The 24,132-nt window shown below is 29.3% G+C and overlaps 1 protein-coding gene across 12 annotated transcripts in view; it reads left to right on the forward strand.

Moving 5' to 3' along the window:
* LOC107453665 (cytosolic purine 5'-nucleotidase) overlaps nucleotides 1-24,132 on the forward strand; it is a 136,599-nt gene that overhangs the window by 38,941 nt on the left and 73,526 nt on the right. For 2 of the 12 annotated variants that reach the window (XM_043040067.3, XM_071187378.2), the window contains exon 1: nucleotides 22,616-22,707. The exons of 6 other annotated variants lie outside the window; for them this stretch is intronic. The gene's annotated coding sequence lies outside the window, so the exon portion shown is untranslated. Of the gene's footprint in view, nucleotides 1-18,610; nucleotides 19,045-19,163; nucleotides 19,486-22,615; nucleotides 22,708-24,132 lie in introns of those variants that run through there. 4 more of the 12 variants (XM_087154628.1, XM_016070563.4, XM_071187384.2 and 1 more) reach the window with 4 other exon arrangements.

Below are 24,132 nucleotides of genomic sequence, written 5' to 3' on the forward strand. Positions count from 1 at the left end.
AATGATCTATAAATAAAACTAAATATTCTCTCTACGAGCCCTATATGGAAGAATAATTAGATTGATTCTATTTATGTGAAAGAACGGAATAAATATAGCAGTATATTTTTTTCAATTTGATTGGCATCTTTTCTTCAACTGCGTGTTAAATACGACTTAAAATGGAAATTCTCCCATTCTTTTTACATCCAGAGGCAATAAAGTCGAACAAAAAGCAATATTTCAAGAATATGCAAATGCTACTTCGAACATCGATTTGTAAGGTACAACTAAAAGATGAGATATGTTCGCTAATAACACCTTCTCCTTTGCAAATGATGGTCTTCTTTAAGTTTTATCGATTTTCAACCATGACAGATTTGCTTCGGGAAAAAGAAGCTTTTTTATCTTTTGTTTTGTAACCAAATTATTTATTCATAAGATTAATTTATTACAGTCAATTAATCGATAATTAGATGCCGGAAGCTTCTTTCGCTTCAGATTGAAAAGAAATTGTTTCGGAATGATGGAATTTACAAGAGGAAGGAAATTAAGTTTTTTCAGAGAAGCTCAGCATCTTTCGCTGAACTCGCAAGTGTTATGGTGAATTAATTGTGTCATTTATAATGATTACTGCAATAGAAAAAAAGAGATTTTTAATCTCTATTTCAGTATAAAATGTGATTAAAAAGTACTTGCTTCAGCACTTTTATTTTTGTATATTTCGGGATTTGGAAATTAAGTTGAAATACTTCTTATCTAATTTTATTAAGTTGAAAGCTTAAACATTTCAACTCATTTTCCTGGTATGTAATTCTGTATGTAATGAAAATTATTTAAAGTTTCAATTTGGAAAATATAAAATTTTCTGAAACTTTTTTTGGATAGGCTAATGCTTATATACAGCATCACAACATACCACCGCAATTAATGATCGTCATTGTCAATAATCCTTACGTAAAGCTATATTACTAACTTCTATTAAGTTCAATCAAAACTGCTTCCGGTCTAGCCTGTTCCTCGCTACCTGGTTTAAAAAATTTTTTATAAACCTTAAGGATCTTAATCTATAGTCCAAAAGAGTTCAGAGCGCATTTTTTTAATGTAAATTTCTAAAAAAAAAAATTAATAAAACAATTAAATTTAAAAAGAATGAGAAATAAAAATTAATAAAATATTTTAAATAAAAAATAAATAAAAAAATTAATAAAGAATTTAAAAACGATTAAAATTACAAAAGTAATTTAATATTTATAAATCAATTAAAATTTTAAAAAAATAATTCAAATTTTAAAAATAATTCAAATTTAAAAAAAATTAATTCAAATTAAAGAAATTAATTCCAGTTAAAAGTTCATTAAAATTAAAAATGTAATTGCATTTAACTGCATTATTTTTGAAAAAAAATGTTTTGAAAACTGTTTTACATCAATACAGGATTTATAAGAGCATCTTCTTACTTGTACTGTTCATTTATTAAAAGGAGATTCCTCAGTATTAATTATTATGATTAGGAAATGAAGATAAGGTATACCTTGTACTACATATAGATGTAGGTAAACAACGTGAATAACGCATATATTATGGCACAAAAATAGACATGCTATAGTTTCAGTTCTATAAACAGGAATTTATCTCAGTGTCGAAACAACGTGTTTCGATAGATAGAAAGGTTCTAGTTTATAGTTTTCTTGTAATAACTTTTTGTGTTTTAAAACTACGGAAGGTTCTTGTTAACTGAACAGGCTCTACAGCTTGTCTCTTTTTGCTTTTAAATGGACCCAAAACACAATTTATTTATTTATCTATTCATTTGCTCACTTATTTATTTGTTATTACGTTTTGGGTCTATACTGAACAAAACTTACATTTCATTATCAAAAATTAAATCAGACATACTATATTTCGGATAAACATACATTGAGTTATGAATTTCATATCTACACTATTAAGTTTTATTCCAGGCATTATACTTCAGGATTGATCAAATAAATCTAATCCGAGCCAAAACAAACATGGTATACCTCAGATCTTGTGAACAGTATTAAAACAAGGAAATAATAATAAAAGAGGTGGTATAAATAATAGTCTCTCAGTTAGTGAGGATTATTCGCATAAACTTTACCATTAAACGTTTCATAAAAGTAATAAGCTTTGGTTTTATTATGCCCATCTCGTATTCAAAATTATATTTATTGCTTTAGATTGGTGAGATTAAAAAACACTTGCATATTTTTTTTTCACGGCTCATACTTAATCCATATAGTCAACAATGTATTCCCAGACGATTATCAAAGAATATATATAAAATTCTTCCCTCATTAAATCGGAGAAAAAGTGCAACAATTACTCGCTAAAAAAGTTCATTCGCATTTTATAATATTGTTCCAAACAAAACATTCCATTTTGCTCAATAATCTAAAATCTCATTAAATGCGGGCTTGTTATAAGATGCTTTTACTATACGTTTTACTAACGTTACAGCTTACACTTTCAAAAAATCCACTTTAAAAAATATATTGTAAAAAAGAGTAGAACTATATTTAGTGCGATTTGTTACTTATGCCTAGTTGTTTTGCATGCATATTGTATTACATGCTTGTACTATAACGGCATATATGCAAGAGAAAGTTAGTAATTCTTTCACTCATCGAAAGTTAGTAATTCTTTCACACTGTAAAAACTGCCGTGGTTTTTTCGGAATTTCTCCGTATATTTAACGGTTTAAAACCGTTTTGTTGACAGAACGATTTTTCTCCGATCTTCACCCTAATCACAAACGGTATAGCGGTTTATCGGAAATTCTGGTTTTCAAAATTACAGCTCTTATTATCAGACTTTTAGTAAAAAATACCAAACTGAAAAGTAAATTTTACCAAATAAATGGTTTTTCTGTTATGCTCTAAGTAATCATGATAAAACTATCAAATTTTACCACATTTACGAAGCTTTATCACATTATACAAAACCATATCTTATTGTTAATTTTACCAAAACCATTACCAAAGCGCTTCAAATTATCGAGCTTTTTGATGTTTCCATAGAGCCAGAAACACGGTAAATTCCATATATTCTGATAGTTCGATAAATACATTTTGCTCATTGCATAATTACATAATTAATTGAAAACTTTTTAATAGATAAGGTCAAGCTAAAATTTATAAGGGGGAAAAAATTTATTTTATCACGTTGTTATGAATGAAATTTATTAAAATTTTATTGGTGAAATTTTTCAATTTTGAAATATTGACCGAGTCAGTAATTCACTCTGGTTTAAAAATCAAAATGTAAAAACTAATATATTCTTTCATTTTCTCAAATTAGATGGTATTTTCTTATTTTGTAAATATTTTCTTTGTTTCATAATTTTATATTTTATTAAAATCACTAAATGAGTAATTTATAGTAAAGTATTTAATTAATGGAGATTTAGAGATAGACAGTCATGTAATTATTTTTCTAAATACAGAGAAACAGGTATCTAAATATTTGAAAATAAGGAGAAACAGATACCTATATATGCATAAATATATACACACTTAACAGCTACATTTTACTTAAGAAGATATTATTCAAAAAGTTTTTTGAAACATAATTAAAACACGCTAATTACTCTTTCCATTAAAAAAAACCAACAATTTTCTACTTAAGATGACATTCTTTTTCCAATGTTTTCACTTTTAATGGAATAAAATTTAATTTTACTATCAACAAAAAAAGTCAAGTAACTTTATTGAAACAATTTTGTTTTAATTTCCATAATCTCCAATTTTTTGTCCGGTGCTCTTTATTAGAAAATTGTTCAAGTACCATGTAAAGCTTGAAATGAAATCAATAGCAAATGGAAAAGATAAATCATTACCAAAAATAAAAAAATAACTTCGGCGAAATATGAAAAGAAAATTATTGTCTGGTGGCTGTCTAGTCATGACGTTAAAACCAAGGCTGACGATCCAGATAAAAAAAAATGATAGGAAGATTCAAAACGTAATGTCTAAAAGTTAAAATAAAATAATTAAGATAACTTTATTTTTTCAGTAAGATAAAAACAGCTATACTTTATATCATTCCTTTTTCTAAAATCATTTTACGCTAACATTTATTAAAAAGTCATAAAATTGAATATTTTTTGAGTGTCTCTTCAATTATTTTCTTTTTTTTTTCAAACTGTTGCTTTATATTTGTATAGATTATAATGCACTTAAGTAAAGGGTTTTCACTTTTTATCTAAAAACTAACCTTTAATCCAATTTAATTTCTTAAACCATTATCACAATGAAATTTTCTAAAAAATATATATAAAGAGGGAAATAATTATATTTTTATACTTGAAGTTATTTAAGAGGATTTTGCAGAATAACAGCATGAGCTGAATAAAACAAACAAAAAAGCATCATTTTCGCCCAGTTTGTATTTACTTATGTCATATTAATCTCCACGAAAGATTGCTTATTCAGAAATTAAGAAAATTTGTCGAAAAAGATCAAAACTTGTTTTTCTATTTTTAGTCCATTAATCCTTATCATTTTTTACCACATACAAAATAAAATAGCTGAACACCTCAATAATTTTTGATTTAAAAAATTCGTCATTTTCGATCAGTTTTTATTTATTTATGTCTTATTAATCTTCATGAAAGATAACTTATTTAAAAAATAAGAAAATCTGTCGAATAACTTGTTTTTCTATTTTTAGCCCATTAATACCCTGGGAGGAATTGATAAATATTATTTATTACAGTGCACAAAAAAGTAAAAGAACACCTCAATAATGTTTGAATTAAAAAGTCCGTCATTTTCGAATAGTTTTTATTTATTTATGTTATATTAATCTTCATGAAGGATAACTTATTCAAAAAATAAGAAAATCTGTCGAAAAAGATCATAACTTGTTTTTCTATTTTTAACCCATTAATGACCTTGTCGGTTTTGTTTAATAATATTTCGTACAGTGCACAAAATAAAATGGCGAAACACCTTATGTAACTTTTAATTTGAATAAATATCCTTCCCCCCCCTGCTCTTTTGGGATCTTTATCTCCCCAAAAAACGGAGGGGCTTTAAAACTAGGAAGATTTAATTGCAATAAGAGAACAATCGAAAGTTAGCGTTATTCACCATATTTCTGAGACTATTTAAGCGAATGGAAAATTCTTAGCACAGATATATAAAGCTCGCATATCAAATTATACTATTCGAAGTACAATTTTTTATAATAATTTATAAACACTCAGATTGCACAAAATAATTGTCTCAATCATAAACAAGTTCGAATGCATACATTTTGCATTTGTTTAAATGTTCTTACATTACAGTTGCATAATAGTACGAGATTTCACTGGCTTTCAAGTTGCTTTTAAGAGGACGCTATACCACGTGAAAAACACTTCATGGCAAATTCTCTTTCTTCAACTTAAATAATTTAAAGCTTAAAGAAAAGAAAAGTTCATGTAAACATACTGCAAACCAAGAAAATTCAAATGCTGAAAATATGTTTTCAAAGTATCAAAATGCAAGCAAATTATTGCACGATTACTACACTGCATAATCCTGACATAATTTGTTTGCATTTTGATTTGCTGAATTTTTTTTTTCTCCGTATTTGAAACTTGATTGTTTACTAAATTTACGTGAACTCACTTCTCTCTAAACATTAAATTTTATATTATTTATGTAGGTGAAAAAGAATTTGTAATGAAGTTTTCTGCCGCACTATAGCGTCCTGTTAAGACCCGTGTTGGCAAAAATTTAAATCAAATCTACAATCAAAAATTAGTCCACTGGTTTAATATGAATTCGAATGCTTTAATGTATCACTTATTTTTAAAAATTTTAATATTTCATTAATCTTTTTCAATTAAATTTTTTTATCATATCATTTCAACATACCGGTGTACATTTTAAATTTTCCCCGGTACAAATACTCTTTCATTTAAATTTTCCGTTATTTTTTCCCACATCCCTTTCGATACACTATTATTGGCTGCTATCAGCGATCAAAGGTCAAATTCTGTCTGTGTTGTGTGTTGAAAATGGGTTTGTGTCCGAAACGTACTTTGTACCAGAGCCCCCCATTTGATTTCATTGGTAAAACGGAAATGGAACAAAAGTATGGAAAAGAGGGAGTCATAAAACGCAGAGGAAATCTCATTAAATAGTGGGCGTAAAATAAAGCCGCGAGTTACTAGGGTAGCGTTGAAAAGTTTTTTGATATCTCTGCCTTGAAGGGGAAAGAAAGTGCGATTGGAATCACATCTATGCAGAATAAGGTAGCGTCATTTTATGGCAGGTAGGTGGCCAGGTTGGGAGGAAGCCTTAGGGGTGGCACACTTAAAAGAGTATGTAAAATCCTTTGGTAGTGTAGAGACGTCCAATTGCTCTTACCTATCTCCGACTGTCATTCCCCGTTACGAGCGCTTCCATGATAAATAAGACTTATGGTTGAATTGAAAAGGACGCGCTAAGCCATTAATTTTAAACTATCCCGTTTTAACGAGTACGAATGTGGGGCGTGCGCGTTCGCGATAGCGGGCCGGGGCTTCATTTTAAACCGTTCCCGCCATAAAAGGGGGCCAAAAGGAGAAAGAAGCAAACTACGCCATTAGTCGAGAGGTTCACGTAATGAAGAATACCTCACGGGCAAAACAGTTCCTTGGCTTGAGTCATTGCCGTTTCCCATTGTCACATTCCGCAACGACTGATAAGCGCTTCGCTTGCATAAAATGGCCATAGCGATGCGATATCCGCGCCTCCACCTCACCACCCCCACCCTTGGTGAGCATTAAAATTCAAATCTTTCCCCCAGTAATCTCCCAATAATGACTGCGCGCACCAAAACCCGATAAGCCTGGATTGATAGCGGGCAGACTTCTTTATCCGGGTACAACTTCTCCCGAATTCGTCACAAAATGGAAAGAGACCGAATGAAAAACTTTTTCCTCGAGGTGAATGAAAATTTTGGTCATAATGATGGGCGGTTTGAGCGATGGAAGGTTTATCTAGGGCCCCGCTTAATGGTCGACGCTTGTTATGGCCGCGGGTCCCACTTAAATCCTTATCTGCTACGCTACCGCAATGAGCAAAAATGGGCTACCTAATGTGTTTTACATAACAGATGGCAGTCGGTCTAGATACATTTTATAATGAGACTTTTAAAGAACTCACAGAAATTGTCTTCATAGGTACCTTATTTACGAGCGCGACCTTTGCAGACTCGATAAGGGCGCCCTACCTTGTCTCTCTCCTACTGAGCCAATAAAAGAGTTGTTAAGAGGCGCCTCCAAACAATTCTTTTTACTGTGGGTACGTTGCTGAATTAAAAACTCAGAGGACGGGGAAAATAAATCCTTTTCCCACAAAAGGAAGCGCTTTCCTTTCCTTCACTTATTAATTAACTCATTCTCGCTTTCATCTTACAATGTCTCTTTGATCTTTCTAATATCATGATTAATATAAAAAATAAATAAAAATATATTGTCACTCCAAATTCGTCAAACATTCAAGATAAAGAAGTGTAAAAGCTTTTAATCGTCAATTTAATTTAAATATTAGGTAGATTGGAATTAGTCTGTTAGACAAAGAACGCATTCCTCAATTTAGAATTCTTTGCATTAATTATCAGAATGGTTTGATTTTTATCGCTGAGAATGCGTGAAAAGATTTTTCAATTTTAGATGTTTTAAATTAAAATTTGTTTTGATACCTCTGTCTTCCATGCTGTTTTTCCTTTTAAATATTTCAATGCAATAAAGTTCTTTGATCATTTCCCTTTTCGTGTGATCTGGAAATTATGTTGATGTACTAAAAAATTATATTATTATTCTCCTTAGAAGAAATTTTTCAATCATGAACGTTGAGGCCAAATTCGCCAAAACGTCTGATTCAGCGAATCTGAAAAAAATAACAAGCATTGTGAAACGCGCTTTAACTGTCGCAAATTAAATTATTTTGCAAAACTTTAATGAATTGTATCATATTTCATAGGAACTAATTAAATGTTTTCTAACTACTTAAATACCAACAAACGGAATAATTCGTAAATATTAATCATTTTAACTAAGAAATATGACGTTTTCACATTTTAAATATTACCGTTTTTGGTGAAATGGGAAGTAGAAATCTTTATAAAACAAGTTTTTACTCAACCAATTCTTAGCACAGGTTAACAGTTTCAAATATTTAAAAAAACTCATAAATCTTATTCATCCTGAAACGCATAGCATGTCCGGAATGGAGCATCAAAATATAATTTACTCAAGCAAAAAAATTCTTGGAAAAAAAATCCAATTTGTTTGTAAAAGACATTTCTGATTCAGAAAAAGAAAATTATTTGATATCCGTAATATCCGAAATTCTGATTTCCAAAATTAAAAATTTATTGCCTACCTACACAAACAGCAAAAAGACAACTCTAAAAAGTAAATCTTCCAACAAAAAAATAGGTGTTCACGCCGTATTAAAACCATTTTACCATTTATTTGGTAATTTTAAGACTTCGGTGGCAATGCCTTTGGCCAAATAGAATTAATAGACCTTATAACCTGTTTATCATGCTGTCTGGTATAGTTTATTCAAAATTTATACTAAATTAATAGAAGAGCCGGCCAGGTGGCCGAGCGGTTAGCGCGCCTGACTGCGAAGCCAATGGTTGCGGGTTCGAATCCCGCTCTGGTTCCGCCGATGTTTCTCTCTCTTGTGTTGTCCTCTGTTGTGTGTGAATATGGCCCACCTTATAAACGGGTTTGTGGCAGTGTGGCGTGGGTAACGTTGCTCACCTCCGTGACTTTGGTTCACAGGTGCCCGCTGGGTAACGTGAAATGAGTAACAATTCCGGCAACTTCTAAGGAGAAGAATAATGTTCAGTGCCTGCCATTTGAAGAAAAAAAATATTAATCGAAGTTAAATGTCATAATTTTTAATTACATTATTTCTAATTATTTCTTTCCTCTTTTTATGATGCAATTACAGTTTATTACTGCTTATCTTCTTTCAAATAATATTTTCTTTTTTTAATATACTTCACAATTACAATTTATAAAAAAAAGGGCAGGAAATGAACGGAATTGAATGAAACTGCGAACTCCAAAACTTCGACGAATAGTACCTTAAACAACACCACAAATGCCGAAATCGTAATATACATTACACTGTTTTTATAGTGCAATGTGTAATAATATCTGTCCCAATCTATTGTTGGAAAACTCCAGGCAATTTTTCGAAAGAGCACTTTATTTTAAATTAACATCAAATCGAATGTCCATACATGCTTTATAGGATGTAGTTAAATTTAAACTCCAATATAGTGAAATGCTGACACCAAGCTCAAGCGCATTCACACCATTTGTGAATTGTTTTCATTTATATACACGCTAATGTTGGCCTACTTCTGATTTTATCAGTGTTAACAAACAAATACGAAACAGCGAGAATTTGCTGTTGTCCTGCACACTGATATGCATTTACAAAACATAAGTTTTTTGTTACAAAATATATGTATGTTTTAGTTGTGTAATAAGGATAATTAAATTTTAAACTTTAAATATCTGTCAATTGTATAAAATAAATTTATAAAACTTAATTTCTACCCGCTTCAGCTCATGGTAAACCTCATTCGAATTCATTTTAATATTTTCTTCACTACGCTTGATTTACAAACTATGTAATTTTATTTTAAGAATTTGTCTGTGCATGTTTCCAAAATTAACTGTTCTTACTTCTAACTGTTCCGTAAAAATAACTTTACTGAATCTCATGTATATTGTATTTTATTGTTATTATTGGGTAGTCGTTTCTCCATACAGAGTACTTAATTATATTTTTTCGCAGTCAAATTTGCACTAATCAATATATATTTTGACAGCTGATATAGCAAAGCTTGCTTGTGAAAAAGTTTGATTAATTCTACTCAGTAGTTTTTGGTTAGTGCCCTTTCAAACATGGAAAGTGAAAAACAGAACTTTCGACATATTTTCTTTTCTTAACTATTTAAAAGGTAAAAATACTGTTCAATTATTCAATGTGTAAGGAGAAGAAGTACTGACAGTACGCCAATGCTGAAACTGGTTCGAAAGATTTCGATCCGGTGAAATTTTGATTAACATGCACCAAGCCAGTTTAAGCTGAAGACACAATAAAGGCATTAATTGATGCAAACCAGCGAATAACAACTCGCGAGATCGCTGCGACATTAAATTTATCGAACTCGACCGTTCATGATCATTTGAAAAATCTAAGGCTTAATCTCAAAGTTCATATAGTTTCCCTAAATAGCTCTTACGGAAAGAAATTTGTTTTGTCGTTTTGACATATGTTATTTGCCTCTCAAACATCAAGAAAATTATCCATTTTTGAAGAGCGTCATTACTGGAGACGAGAAATGGGTCGTCTACAGCAATGATCAAAATTTTTTAGACGATTAAATCTTCACTTCAAATAAGGAGGTCGAAAATCGACTGGATCATTTTTTGCTAGCTAAGAACAAAAATTTTATGCGAGTGGAATCATGCTACTACCAGAAATCTGACAAAAGGTATTGGACCAGAATGGGCAATATATGACAGTTGAATATTTATTCAGAATAAGAAAATCACCTTTCATAAAAATAAAAAATAAAAATTAAAAAAAAACGGAATTACTTTTTGATCAACCCAATATGAACTTCACTTTTACTTTTTGATCAACCCAATATGAACTTCACTGTTACTGAACACATAGACAGGTGACAACTAACTACTTTACGTTAAAAAGGAATATTTCTGGAATTTCACGTCACCATGAACATTTGATGTTTGATAATACCAAGAATTATCTCTGGTGTTTCACTTCAGCACTTTTGGTGTAAAGTAGTTGCTACCATTTTTGGTATTAAGATACACTAAAGTTAGTATAGATACAAGGTAAGCTTAGAATTCATGTTAAATTTGACAGTGAATCTGTAGATATATACATGACAATCGTATTAAACCGTTAAAAAAATATCTGTAATACTGGACAATGGCCCTTAAAGTAAAAAAAAAATTAACTAAGATAAAAATGTGGCAAAACCTACATCTGAAATTGTATCCGTAGTGAAGGAGATGCTTTTTTCTTACCAACTACAATGCCATATTACATATCATTTTTCTTAGATATAACTCGAGAAGGATAACAATCGCTCGATTTTGTTTTATTCGTGATTTTGTAAGTTTCTACTTTTGACTCATGATTTTGTCATTTGTGTCTTCTTTTTTTTCCCCCTGACAACCTATAGCTTACTAAATATTTTACCAGTTCGTCTTTTATGTTCAATGATCTTAAAGTGGTTAGTTTATTTTTTAATGGTTTGAATTTGTTTTATCGTATTGAAATGCTAAGAAAATTTAATTATTTCAAATTTAAATAAAAACACATTTCAATATTTTAGTTTATCTTAAAATAACATAAGGATATTGATATAAAACTATACTTGTTCCAGTGGATTCATATTTCAGGAGAAAAATATTTAAAAAAATCTTACAATTATGTCATTTAAATAATTCATATGTGATGTGTGTAGTAAATTGAGTTTTTTATAATATGTTAATAATATTGATAAACTTTATAAGAAGAATGCAAAAAATATCATATTTTAGAAAGAAAAAAAAAACTAAATACTATATCTGTAAAAAAGAAAACTATTCCGAAATTGCACCATTTATAGAATCGTTTGTTTAAAAAATGATAACTTTTTTCTCCCAAGTTAAAAACTACTTTTAAATAAAAGAAGATGCATCAACTACAACACTTTTTTAGTAAAAAAACTATTTTACAGCAATTTATTATTTTGCTTCAAAATTTAAGAAGCTGATATTAACTTATTTTATTTCGATATAGATTTAAATTTAGCGTTTTCCTTTGCTTTAAAATTGGCAGGAGTAATTTTAGATAACAATATTTTAATCGTTTTAATTGAAAAATAAATGTTGACTAATCAGTAGTACTACATTAAAATTAATATCGATATTGAGAGTGAAATCCGTACTCTACTGGTCGCATCATTTTACTAATTGAAATAGAAAGTTGCAGTCAATTTATATGTAAAGCAATAAAAATATTTAAATTTTAGCTATAACTTAATTTTAAAAGTATAACTTTCGACAGTTTAAAAACTAAACATAAAGAAAACGAATCATGAATTTATCTTCGTGATATCTTGCTTCGCTTTAAAATAGAATAATTTTATATTATTCATAACAGAATTTTCCCACCATTTTTTATTTTTAATAGAAATATACAATCGCTGTATCTCCCATAACTAACAATATCAAGTTATTTCCCCCTTTTATAGTGATAACAAGGGGCCCTTTACTGATAACAATATGTATGGATTCGCAAAAAACCCTGCTTCTACTGCCAGTTATTTCCTTCAAACTATGGGGAAAAACAACCAATTTTATGTACTGTGATTTTGGGGAGACAATAACTTACCGAGATATTGTTGATCCCTTCACTCTGAAATTGTACATGTATGATACATGCTTTACTTTCGTAGTATTTAATTCGCTAAACGAATTGGGCTCGAATTATGAGTAATTTGCCAAACGTAAACATTGTTTGTCAAAAATTTGTTAGCTTATGATTATACTATTTGTTAGCTTATTTGTTAGAAATGTAAAATGGAAATTATATTTTAATCAGACAGATTTTGTTTTAAAAGATTTTTTAGTCCGCGTTTTAAACATACAAAAGCTATCAATCTATAATTTTGGGAAAAGAAAAGATTTTTAATTCTTTTTCAATTTTAAGTTTGAAACTTTTATAAAACTTAAACGCACTTTGAGTTTATTCTGGAAATTATTTTTATATTTAAATTCTAATTGAATAATAAATTATTATCTGTGTTTTTTTTATAACAATACTTTATATTTTAATTTTAGTTTTGGGATTCAAATGTGTATTATTCAAAAATATCGTTGTAACTCGATAACAAGTTGTAAGGGTATTTTAAAAAAACTTGCACCACTCAATTGATTTAAATGTATTCATTATTGTGTTTTTCTTTTTGAATCTCTCTAATAAATACACAAAGTAATTAACTCTCGCATGAATATAACCTTTTATTCATTCAACGAAACATATTTCATTACATAATTAAGCCTACAGAACATAATTTCGGTTTTAAATCTTGTATCCTTGAATGATCAGGAATAACCCTGGAAATAACCCTTGGATGGCCAGATGCAAATTTGAACGCAAGGTGGAATTATCCAGTGGGCCCCATTTAAAAAACACGTATTTAATTATCATATTAAATAAAATCCAAAACTTAGGTTTCAAAATTATTTAATTGTATATATAAGAAATATAGCAAAAAGAAGTGTGATATTGTTATAACAAATACTTCAAAAATGCAACAATGAAAAATTCCTATTAAGATTACAAATTTTTCAATTAAACTCAAATCGTTTTGATTATCGCATTTTTGGCTTATTGCTTTTATAAATAAATTCAAATTAAAAGGCTACATGGCTACAAACCTATTTAACATTAACGACCAGCTGGAGTTATTTATGGATCCCTTAATCAAAATTTAATCCATAACTTATTATTTTTTCATGATGGAATCAGCAACTCTAGAAATACTAATAAAATTATGTAAAGCTCAGCTAAACAAATAATGAAAGTATTTCAGTTTTTGTTGTTGTTCGAACTCGAAAAAAGTAGGCATTCGATTGTTGACCACTTGGCCAACTGGAGAGTTCATTAAAGTACCTATTAAAGTGATTATCGCCACACTTACTCGGAGCATCTTATTGGCCCAAAATTTCGGGTGCAGCGCTCTTTCAACAACAAGGATACACTTCTGATACACTTGACCAGCAGTTTGGTACAAATGAAATGTTTGTGTTTATTTCATTTCTTCACTTGGCTGTGAATGACATTGATAATCATCTTTTAAGATTTTGAAAACAATTTTCTTTTTCTTTTCTTTTCTTCATTTTTCTAATAATTTAAGTATTTATTTGAGACATTATACGTTAGTTTTTATAACTTGATTGAGTTACAGACGTTTTAATACGAAAAGATTGGTTCAGAAATATTAGCTTGCAAAATCCAAGTGCATAATTTCAAACAAGTAAGTTTTAAAGGTTATATTTTAATGCATTCAAATACATATTTTTAATTTCAATTATTATATTTATCTTGAATAACCTTAAAAAAGCTTATAAACCACCTAGTTACCAACATAGATGAGTAATACTAAAGATGCTCTATTGTTGCTTCATAACAACGTATTTTTAAAGTTTCTTCAAGCACAAGTTTTGGTAGAGACATCTATTGACTTATGTTGGAAACATTCAGTTGAAACTCTGGATTATTTATCTCATTTAGTTCTTTTTTTCTTATCTAACTCTGTTAAACGTTAGACTCTATGTGATCTAAGAAAAGATAAATCTATACAGGTAATTTTTCGAAGAACACTCATGTATTAATTATAAGAAATAATACTCATTCATATTTATTCTACAACCAGTATGAAAGAATTAATGCTACATGTCAATCATATAAATAAGCTTTATAAATAAAACTATACAATGTGAAAAAAAAGCACAAAAATACCACATAAGCAAATGTACTATAGTTTCGATTTTGTAAGGAGGAACTTTCTTCGAATATAGAATGAAAGCGGAAAAGACAGAGGCGCAGAAACTCACGCACAAAGATTTAAAAAAAATTTTTTTTTTTAATTTTTATCACGTTGTTTAGCTTTATTTAAGCTTTTACAAAAAGTTTTGAAAGACTATAATTTAACTGTAACAAAATTTTAACACAATATGTTGCTGTTTGGACCATATTTAAGTAGAATTAAACCATTAGAAATAGAAGAACTACAGTGAAGTTTTTTAATTTTAATTTTTACTCATTTTAATATAATTATGAACTAATAAAAATATGTAAAGAAATTTATTGCATACTTTCAGAATAAAATAATGAGAAAAGGTTATATTTTTAAATTTTCATTTTCTAAAAACTATTACACTGACTTCGCTCAATTTTTGGATTTTGTCATTTAAAATTTCAAGCGAAATAAAAACTGGTATACAATGATCTCCAAATATATTTTGATCAATGTTAAATAGAATGATGAAAATAAAAACTATTCTTTGCATAAAATTATCTTTGGTCAAATGATTTAAATAATTGTGATAAAAATTTTTTGATTTACATAAATAGCTCTAAAAATATGGTGAAATACGAAAAAAAAGTAAAATTAACATTAGTGGCCAAAATTTGGACCACTCTTTTTATTAACCGTAGTTTCTAGATAGAGGTTAGTCACCTTTCGTCACCAAAATATGAGGCTTAAATATTCGAATTTATCGAGGGAAATTGATTTCAAAATATATGTGATAATCTGCAATAATTATTTCATAAGGAGTCTTCCCCTCAAGCGATGAAGATTGCATCTTAATATGTGTCATGCCATTATAGGTATTTTATATTTCTTAATTTTTTAATCTCATTTAGTGCATAAATTTTATATTTATGTTTTATTATACCTCCTCCCTTTCACAATAAATAAAACAGTTACTTATTCTTTATTCAGTTTCACGTTAAGCAGATGTGTGTATATATATATATATATATATATATATATATATATATATATATATATATATATATATATATATATATATATACAGAGAGAGAAAACATGGACAAAATATAAAGTTTTTATAAAGAGAGGGAAAGATATTATTAAAATAAATTTTCGAAAATTTAAAAAAAATAAAAATCGAAGAAAATAAAAATTAAAAAGATGGAAAGCAAAAGAAGGAAAATATATAATCTCATCATCAGTTCACACACACAATCCACAAAAAAGTATGCACTCAGAGCACTCTTTTATGCGAATATAATCGTGTGAGTTGATGACGAGATCATATCTTTTCCTCATTTTGTTTTCCGGATTTTTAATTTAAAATATTTTTTTAAATTTTTAGATATTTCTTAAAATTATTTTATCAATATTTTTTATTTATTTTGTGAATTCTATGTAGTACTTGTAGCTAATACGCAGTAAATGAAACTTATTATTATTTTTCTTCATTTTCTTGGCTCTCTTTTTTTTAATTATCCTTTTTGCCTTCATTGTGTTACATATATACTTTGTTATATAATATAATAACTATATTATATAATAAACTTTTTGTTTGTAATATAGTATTGTATTATACAATTATTTATGCATTGCTGTAGAAAAATTTATTTTTCTCTTTTATATATTGTATATTAAAATATGCTTGCTAATAATTTAGTGCTAACCAGCAATTAAGTTATAAAGTCAGACACAAAACAGTATTTTAAAACATAAAAGGAAAAAAAATTTTCAAATGTGTAATAAATAATTAAATAAAACCATTCAGTTTTTCGTGCTTTCTGGGAAAAGCTTTCGTATAGTTGATTAAAAATGCCTCCATATTTCTAGGCAACAGATCATCTTTTGACGAAGGGCAAAGATTGTTTTTCTTTTAATGTCCTTTGAAAAACATTTATTTTTATAATATTCTAAGATTTTAGAATTTGAACATATGAAGATTTTATATGATATTATTTGCGTTTTTCACGTTGTTTTAGCTTTCCTTATACGTAACATTTATACTTAAATCAACTTTACATAAGCTATTATAATTATTATAAAGAGTTGCTGGACTTAACACTTTTACATCGCAGATCGAGTCTTTTATCAGGGGAAAGAGGGGTAAGGGACAATAAAAATTAGTATTACATCTATATATTGTTATTAATATTTATTTCGAATTGTAAATATTTTATTTTAAGCTATTTTGCTAATATTTTATTTTAAATTATTTTTAAAATAGATTTTGTTTTTTAAATTTTTTATGTTTTTACATTTTTGATGTTATTTACTTCTTATTTTATTCAACATAACTTATGATACTTTACCGAATATAAAGCAGAGCGAAGCTGCTTATAAGGGTATGTGAAACGGAGTAATTCTTTAAATTTACTTGCCCTAAATCAGAAACCCCTTTTACTAGTATATTTGTTAGCCAAGCTATTACAACGATAGTGCATTTTTAACCAATAGGCCGAATTGCCCATTTTTAAAATATATCTCAGAAATTTTTTTTCTAATCCTCTTAATGATTTAATTTTGATTTAAATAAGACTTTCATTTCCGCAATGTCCTAGCATTTTTCATTTTTTAAAATTCCGGAATAATACTAAAAAAACTTGATTTGCAGTAAAAATAAATGGAAGTTTTCAAAACAATTAATAATTATCAAAAAGAAATTGAAAAAGAGAAAAAAAATTATAATTAGATTTAGAGTATTTTCTATGAAGCAAAGAGAGTGATATTTTTTAACATCACAATTGGTGATCGAAACGGGCTACAGGTGGCGTTGGGCAGAGCTTTCTACTTATGGCGATACTTCGCATGCTCCAACCATTAGCGTGCGAAGAGACATAGGAGAAAGAAGTACGAAAGAAAGAAAGTAGTTTCTGTCTTGATTTTCAAATAGATTAAAAACTTTTAAGTTAGGAAACTATTTGAAACAGAAAACTACATTAAACATAGTTCTAAAAAAAAAAAGAGTAATGAAAAATTTAAAAAATATATTTGACCGTTAAATTCGAAAAATATTAAGAAAGGAAAAAATATTATAGTACATTCCTATGCAATTAAGATGATGAGAAGAGGGCAGAGATCAGGTCAAGACATGGAACCGGTCTTCTCTCCAGATGGCATATTCGAGCGTTGCGATGGCGAATACTTAATCTTTCATCACTAAAGAATCCAACATTGTTTTTTTTTCTTCTCATCTTACTCTCTCATTTTCTATCTCCTTTATACCCATCGTTTATCAACTACTCGTTTTTTCACTTTTGCTGATAATTTTTTCTAAAATTTCTTCACTATTCATCGTAATTTAATAATTCTCGCAATTTATTTTAAATGATTGAATAAAGTTATGCACAAATTCAATTTGAGTTATATATGATTTATCCGCACAGTCAATTAAACTTTAAACAATTAAATTTAATAAGTTATGCTTTTCTATGCAGAAAATGATATAGGAAAGGTTAAAAAAATAACAGAATGATTTAAATTCTATTGTAAAAATTCGTGAATGCTAGTTAATTTAATATTACTAAAATATAACATAAAATAAGAATTTTTGTATTTGCGAACCATATTTTGGGGAAAATTTATTTTAGCGCAATTTAGTATGACAAAATTACACTTTTAGACATGGAACTAGTATTTTTCCTAGATGGCGCATCAGAGCATTACGATCTCAAATGGGATTTCCAAACCTAACCGTATATTCCCATACTTAATTCCGCATATGCGGTACCTTTCCTACCGGGCCACTTTCACTACATGAGATTCGATTCGTGCAGTTCAATCACCGTCGTTGAAGAACAGGACTGATAGATCAAACGTATCCTCCTGCAAAAGAATCCACGAATCCAGCTGTCCTTCTTTAATTGAGTTTGAGAGTTGCGCGAATCGAATGTAAAAAGAACTGCTTCTTTCACATTACATGCGATTCAAACACCACCGATTGCCATCGGGAGGAAAAGAAAGGTTTTTTTTATTTACTTCACACAAGAGCTGCACAATGGGCTATTGGTGACGGACTGAGAAACATCCATGAGGATGATCCAAAGACATTCATCGCAATTTCGATCTTCTGCAGGGCAGATGGCTCACCTACTTTGGTAGCCTGTAGGGAGAAAAAATTTATGAGTGAACATATTTTACCAATCAGATTCTCATTCTCCCTCAATAGCAACCGGAGGGGCGTGTATCGCATGCAACAAGTATGGCTCGATTGTAAGGAAGGTCATTTCGAGACGATCATGCAAGTGAAGGTTCTCGTCGCCAAATGAAAACCTGGTTGGTAAACATTTTAACCTATGAAAAACTCATCAATTAAGTTCTCATTTGCATGTGAAAAATTTTAAGCATTGAGAGTGGTCCTTTGTATGGTGTCAGAAACCATTATCACATTCGCCAGTAAACCGCCAACGCAAAAGTCTCTTTCATAAACGCTTTCTTTATAATAAAAAAATTGTGATGGCATGTCTTCGGATCATCCTCCGGGATGTTTCCCAGACCGTCGCCAATAGCCCATTGTGCAGCTCTAGTGCGGCGTAAATTAACAACAACAACAACTTTATAATAAAAAATAGGCAGGCGGAAATGTTTTATGAATTAAATTCGGAAAATCTATTTTTAGAGTTTATTAATTCTTTGGCAACAGTTGACGTTTCGCGGTTTTTCTTGTTTTCGTTTTTGAATGTTTTAGAAATGATGCATTAATTTTTGTTTCTTAATAAATTTGATATTCGCTTGATTATTTTTTGTTTGTTGATTAACAACTCTAAGGTAAATGTCTACTATAACAAAATATTGCACCCTCATGCAAAAATTTGGAAGATTCATAATGTTTATTGATTAAACTTTTCTTCTGTTTATTTATTGACGTTTTATTCACTGCAGAATTTTTTGCAGGTTTCTGTTATTCAACCTTTTTCATTGATGTATATTATTTTTCATTCTAGTTAAAGTGATTCAATTTAGAGAATTTTAAAATTTCCCCAGTCAAAACGTTTTGAAAGTTAATTAGTTTCTGACTTTCATTTTTTAAATAAATAATGGAAGTTAGAGTATATTTTTTATTTGACATTTCTGTTACTTTTATTCATATATACCATATTAGTGATTTCGAATCATAATTTTTCTGACCTAATCTTTAATATTGTCTAATTTTTTTAAATGATCAAATTTCAAATTGTTACAAACGTACTATTTAACTAACTTTATTAGGAAAGTTAGTTAAGTAGTGGGGTAAAATGTTTAGGAAATACCTTTTTCAGAGTATGAAAAAATTTGTTTTCTGCCTAAAAAGGGGTGAGTTCAGTGATGTAGAGCAAATGGATTTTATTTTATAACTGTCGTTGAACAGCTGACCCAATTTTTTGGGTTTTCGACTACTAATGTTCTACTCCGTTCCCTTGTAATTTTAAAACCAGTCCAGAAGACAAGGGAAATCCTGATTCAAGTATTGGGGGAAATTTTCCTTTTGTTAGAACTAACCCGCATTTGCATTATATGGAGAGAAAAACCTCCCGAGGTTAGCCTGACGGCAAGGAGACTCTAACCCATGATCCGCCTACCATTGAGGATATTTTGTAAAAACACTGTGGTCTGTGCAAGCCTTGTGCTGAATTTTTATTTATCGCCAATCACTAGGATTTGAACCCAGCTCATTTAATTCGAAAGTGAGTACTCTTTCTCCTGAGCCACCAGAGTTCAATGAAGATAATTGTAATGGATATGAAGTTTTAGCTTCTTTTGTGATCAAATTGATAACTTCTACGTATGGGGACTTTGCCTCCTTATAACAATCTGATATTTCCATATTGTGATCTGTCGCACCAACTACGACTGCCAAAGTGCCAAAGATATTAAACTTGCAAATTAAAAAAAAAAAGCATGTTGATATGTGCCTGGAAGTGGCTATGAATTTATACCTTTTGAGTTGGTCCCTTTCTGTGATGTTGTTTTTAAATTTCACACTGGCCGTTGCCCGGAAGTAGCCAAGACTTTGCGATTATTCTGCCACAGATCACAATGTGGAAATCTCCCCTCTGTCTAAAACTGGGATTCAAACCCAGTTCCTCTCATTGGAAGTCAAACGCTCTATCCCCTGAGCCATCAGGTCTCAGAGATAATGGATTAGGCTCCAAATTATTTCAAACTTAAACTGTAAACAATTGTTTGTAGATATTTCTGTGTTGTGTTCCAATGCTCCAATAGCAACTTCCAAGGAGCCTGATGGATTTCAAACTTGAAAATAAAACAAAATGTAGAGGTTTACCGAATGGTGACTACAAGTTATATTCCCTCGAGTTGTTCCTCTTCTGTGATGTTTTTTTCTTCTTTTTCTTTCCAATTTCTTGCTGCCCGGAACTTGCCAAGTCTTAGCGATTATTCTACTTCAGATCATAATACCGAAATTTTTCTAGTTATTTGACTGCCAACTATCTATCCCAACTATCTTTGACCTGTTAAACTGTCTAACCAAGGAGCAGAAATATATTTAATAATCAGTAGATAATTACAAATATTCTGTGGGAGGATATTTCCATATTGGTATCTGTTCCTGCTAACTATATTATTATTAGTTGAGACACTAAAAAGATTTTAAACTTAAAAAGGAGATCTGTAAAGATTTGGCCAGGGATGTTTACAAGTTTTATCTTTCAAGTTAGCTCTCTACTGTAACTTTTTTTTTAGTTTCTTGCAGGCCAGTGTAAGGAAGTTGCCAAAACTTTCCAATTATTTTAGCAAAGGTACTGTCTCCCAGTGAGTGGTCCAAAATAAGTAAAACAACCAATAAAACTCGCATTAACAAATTTTACCATTTTTTTAATGACTAATAATTTATAAACTGAATTAGCAAAAAAAAAAGAAAAGAAAAAAAAAGAACTTTAATTAATTAAGTTATGTAAATATCCATCATATTAAGTTAACTAAATTTTTCTGTCTGAAAGTAGACAAATAGTTTTGTTTATAAAACAAATTGATCTGTGAGAAAATCGACATAATTAGTTTTGTTTGTAAAACAAATTTTTCTGTGATGTATCTCACAGTTTTGAGTACTTATTGCATTAAGGCTATGCAACTAACAGCTTTTCTATTCATGATAATTCGTTTTTTTAATTAAAATATTTTTATTTATATTTAAGGTAATAGAAAAATAAATTATAATGGAAAAGATAAAAATTTTTACAAGTACTAACATTCAATTCATAATTATTAGAAAATTAAAAAATATTCTTACCGGATCTGAATTGATTGTTATATCTGAATTGTACTAATTAAAATTCCATTTTATTTTCCTATGCTTAAATTATATGTTCTCAACCTTTTTGCATCTGATGAAGCCCTTTTTAATATCCTGTAGAAATTAGTAAATGTCTTATATAATCAGCAGCTACAAGTAGGAAAACAAATTTTGTTGAACATTTGTTTTCTATGTTGCACAAATAGCAAGTATTGAAAACATAATCGTCTAATAGCTTGGTATAAACATTCATACAATTTAAATGAAAGCTACTAGAAAATAAGCATAAAATTCAACACTGGGGAACTGCTGCTCGCCTTACCTACTAACGCGCCCATGATTTCTGCTCATTCATTTTTGTTCTTTAAACAGATTGCCACATCTAAGTAAAAAGTTTTCAAAATTTGTTATTCTATGAATTCAGAATTGATTTTACAGATTTAGTTGTTGCTTATGTTGTAATGAAAACCAAATAATTTTGCTCATCTACTATCGCAACTTCATCTACCAATTTTTTTTATAAATTCTTATTTAGTGTTTTGTAACTATAAAAACTTGATAAATGTTTTTTTTACTAAAGAGATTCTTCTACTGTAGTGCGAAGAGTTAGTTCTTAATATTGCTTCCCAACTTTAAAATGTTATTTTCTATTTTTTATTGTAATTGCATATACTTTAATTGAACATATTTTTACATGTAACCTAGTTCAGAAGTACGTATCGCTTATTAAAAAGAAAATATAACTTATTTACCATTTGATAATTGTACAACAGATTTTTTTTTCTAGGTATCTTTAACTAGTTATTGTTTATATTGACTGACAAATTTATGTAGTGGAAAGTTCTGTGTCTTTAAGTTGTCCCGTATCAAAAGTTGGGACTTTGGTAAGCCCAGAAAATATGTCTTTAAGATAAGCAAAGATATAAGCATGCGTTGTTCCATAAAAAATAATAAATAAATGATGTATAATGTTAATATTCATGCAAAAAAGTTTGTTTTTGATTAAATAAGATCCTAAAAAATACTAAAATAAAAATACTTAACTACAAAATGTTCAGTATGACAAAATGAGTGACACTGTTAAATTAAAAAATCCTTTTCATGAATGAAGACAGGTTTTTCTTCTGTCTTTTTCTCCATTTGACATGAAGAATTAGCAGCACAGATATTTAGGTAAAAACAACGTTTAAAAAAAAGCATGAAATTCGAAAAGTAAATCAATCCTATTTATAGTGATAAAAAATTTTAAGTTAGGAACAAAATTGAAAATGTTTTTTACTGAAAATATTTATAATTTATATTTTTAAAGTGCCTGCCAGGTGGCCGAGCTGTCGGCGGGCCTGAATGTGAAGTCAATGGTTGTGGGGTTGAATTCCGCTCAGGGCATGGATGTTTCTCTCTGTGTGTTCTCTATTGTGTGAATGTTGCCCACCCTATAAAACAGGTATCTGTGGCATGGGTAATGTTGCTCGCCTCCGTTGCTTAGGTTCACAGGTGCCCACTGGGTAACGTTAAATGATTAATACCTCCGGCGTCTTCCTAGGTGAAGAACAAAAGTTCAGTGTCTGCTGTTAAAAAAAAGGTTTTTAAAGCGTAAAAAAATAGATGGATAGTGTTTTCCTCATTGCTGTGTCACTTCCTAGGTATGTGTCACTTCCTAGGGGAAGTTGTGTCACCTCCTGCTGTGTCTCAGCTAGAAGGAAGTGGGTGTTTTTGTAATTATTTATGGTTTGCTTTATGGTAGAGATATGTTCTTCTCTTGAAGCAGAGCCATTTTTGTGTTTTATGGGGTCTTGGGCCTGTCTTCATTTGGGGGTCCTATATGAGTAATTTAAAAAACATATTTTACTTTTGAGTAATTTAAAATTTTTATTTTTAGAAAGTGAAACAATGATACATTAATATGAAAGCTTTAATACATTATTTGCATAGAAAGTTTAAGGTAGCAATTTTTACCCGTTTTGAGAGGCAAAGTCTTCTATCACATCATTAAAATCAATTTTTTGCAAGACATCATATTCAATGCTCATGATTGGCAAATGACTCATTCTTTCTTAAGTCATGCTATTTCTTAGTTTATTTTTTTATTAATTTTAGTCTTTAAAATGAACATGAGCCACTACACTTAGTTAACATGAGGGACAATTGTCAAATGTCTCTCATGAAAAAAAATTGACAAATGTCAATGTATGGAAATTCTGCGATATTGTTTTTTTTTACTATTTTATACATCTCATCTATTCCTAATTGGTCTAACTTAATATCTTATGCCAAATAATGGTTAAAACGTTCGAATTATAGCTCTAGTT

This window comes from Parasteatoda tepidariorum, chromosome 11, assembly GCF_982258835.1.
Source record: "Parasteatoda tepidariorum strain Cologne lab strain chromosome 11, Ptep-v5.0, whole genome shotgun sequence".
In the NCBI taxonomy this organism is placed as follows: domain Eukaryota; kingdom Metazoa; phylum Arthropoda; class Arachnida; order Araneae; family Theridiidae; genus Parasteatoda; species Parasteatoda tepidariorum.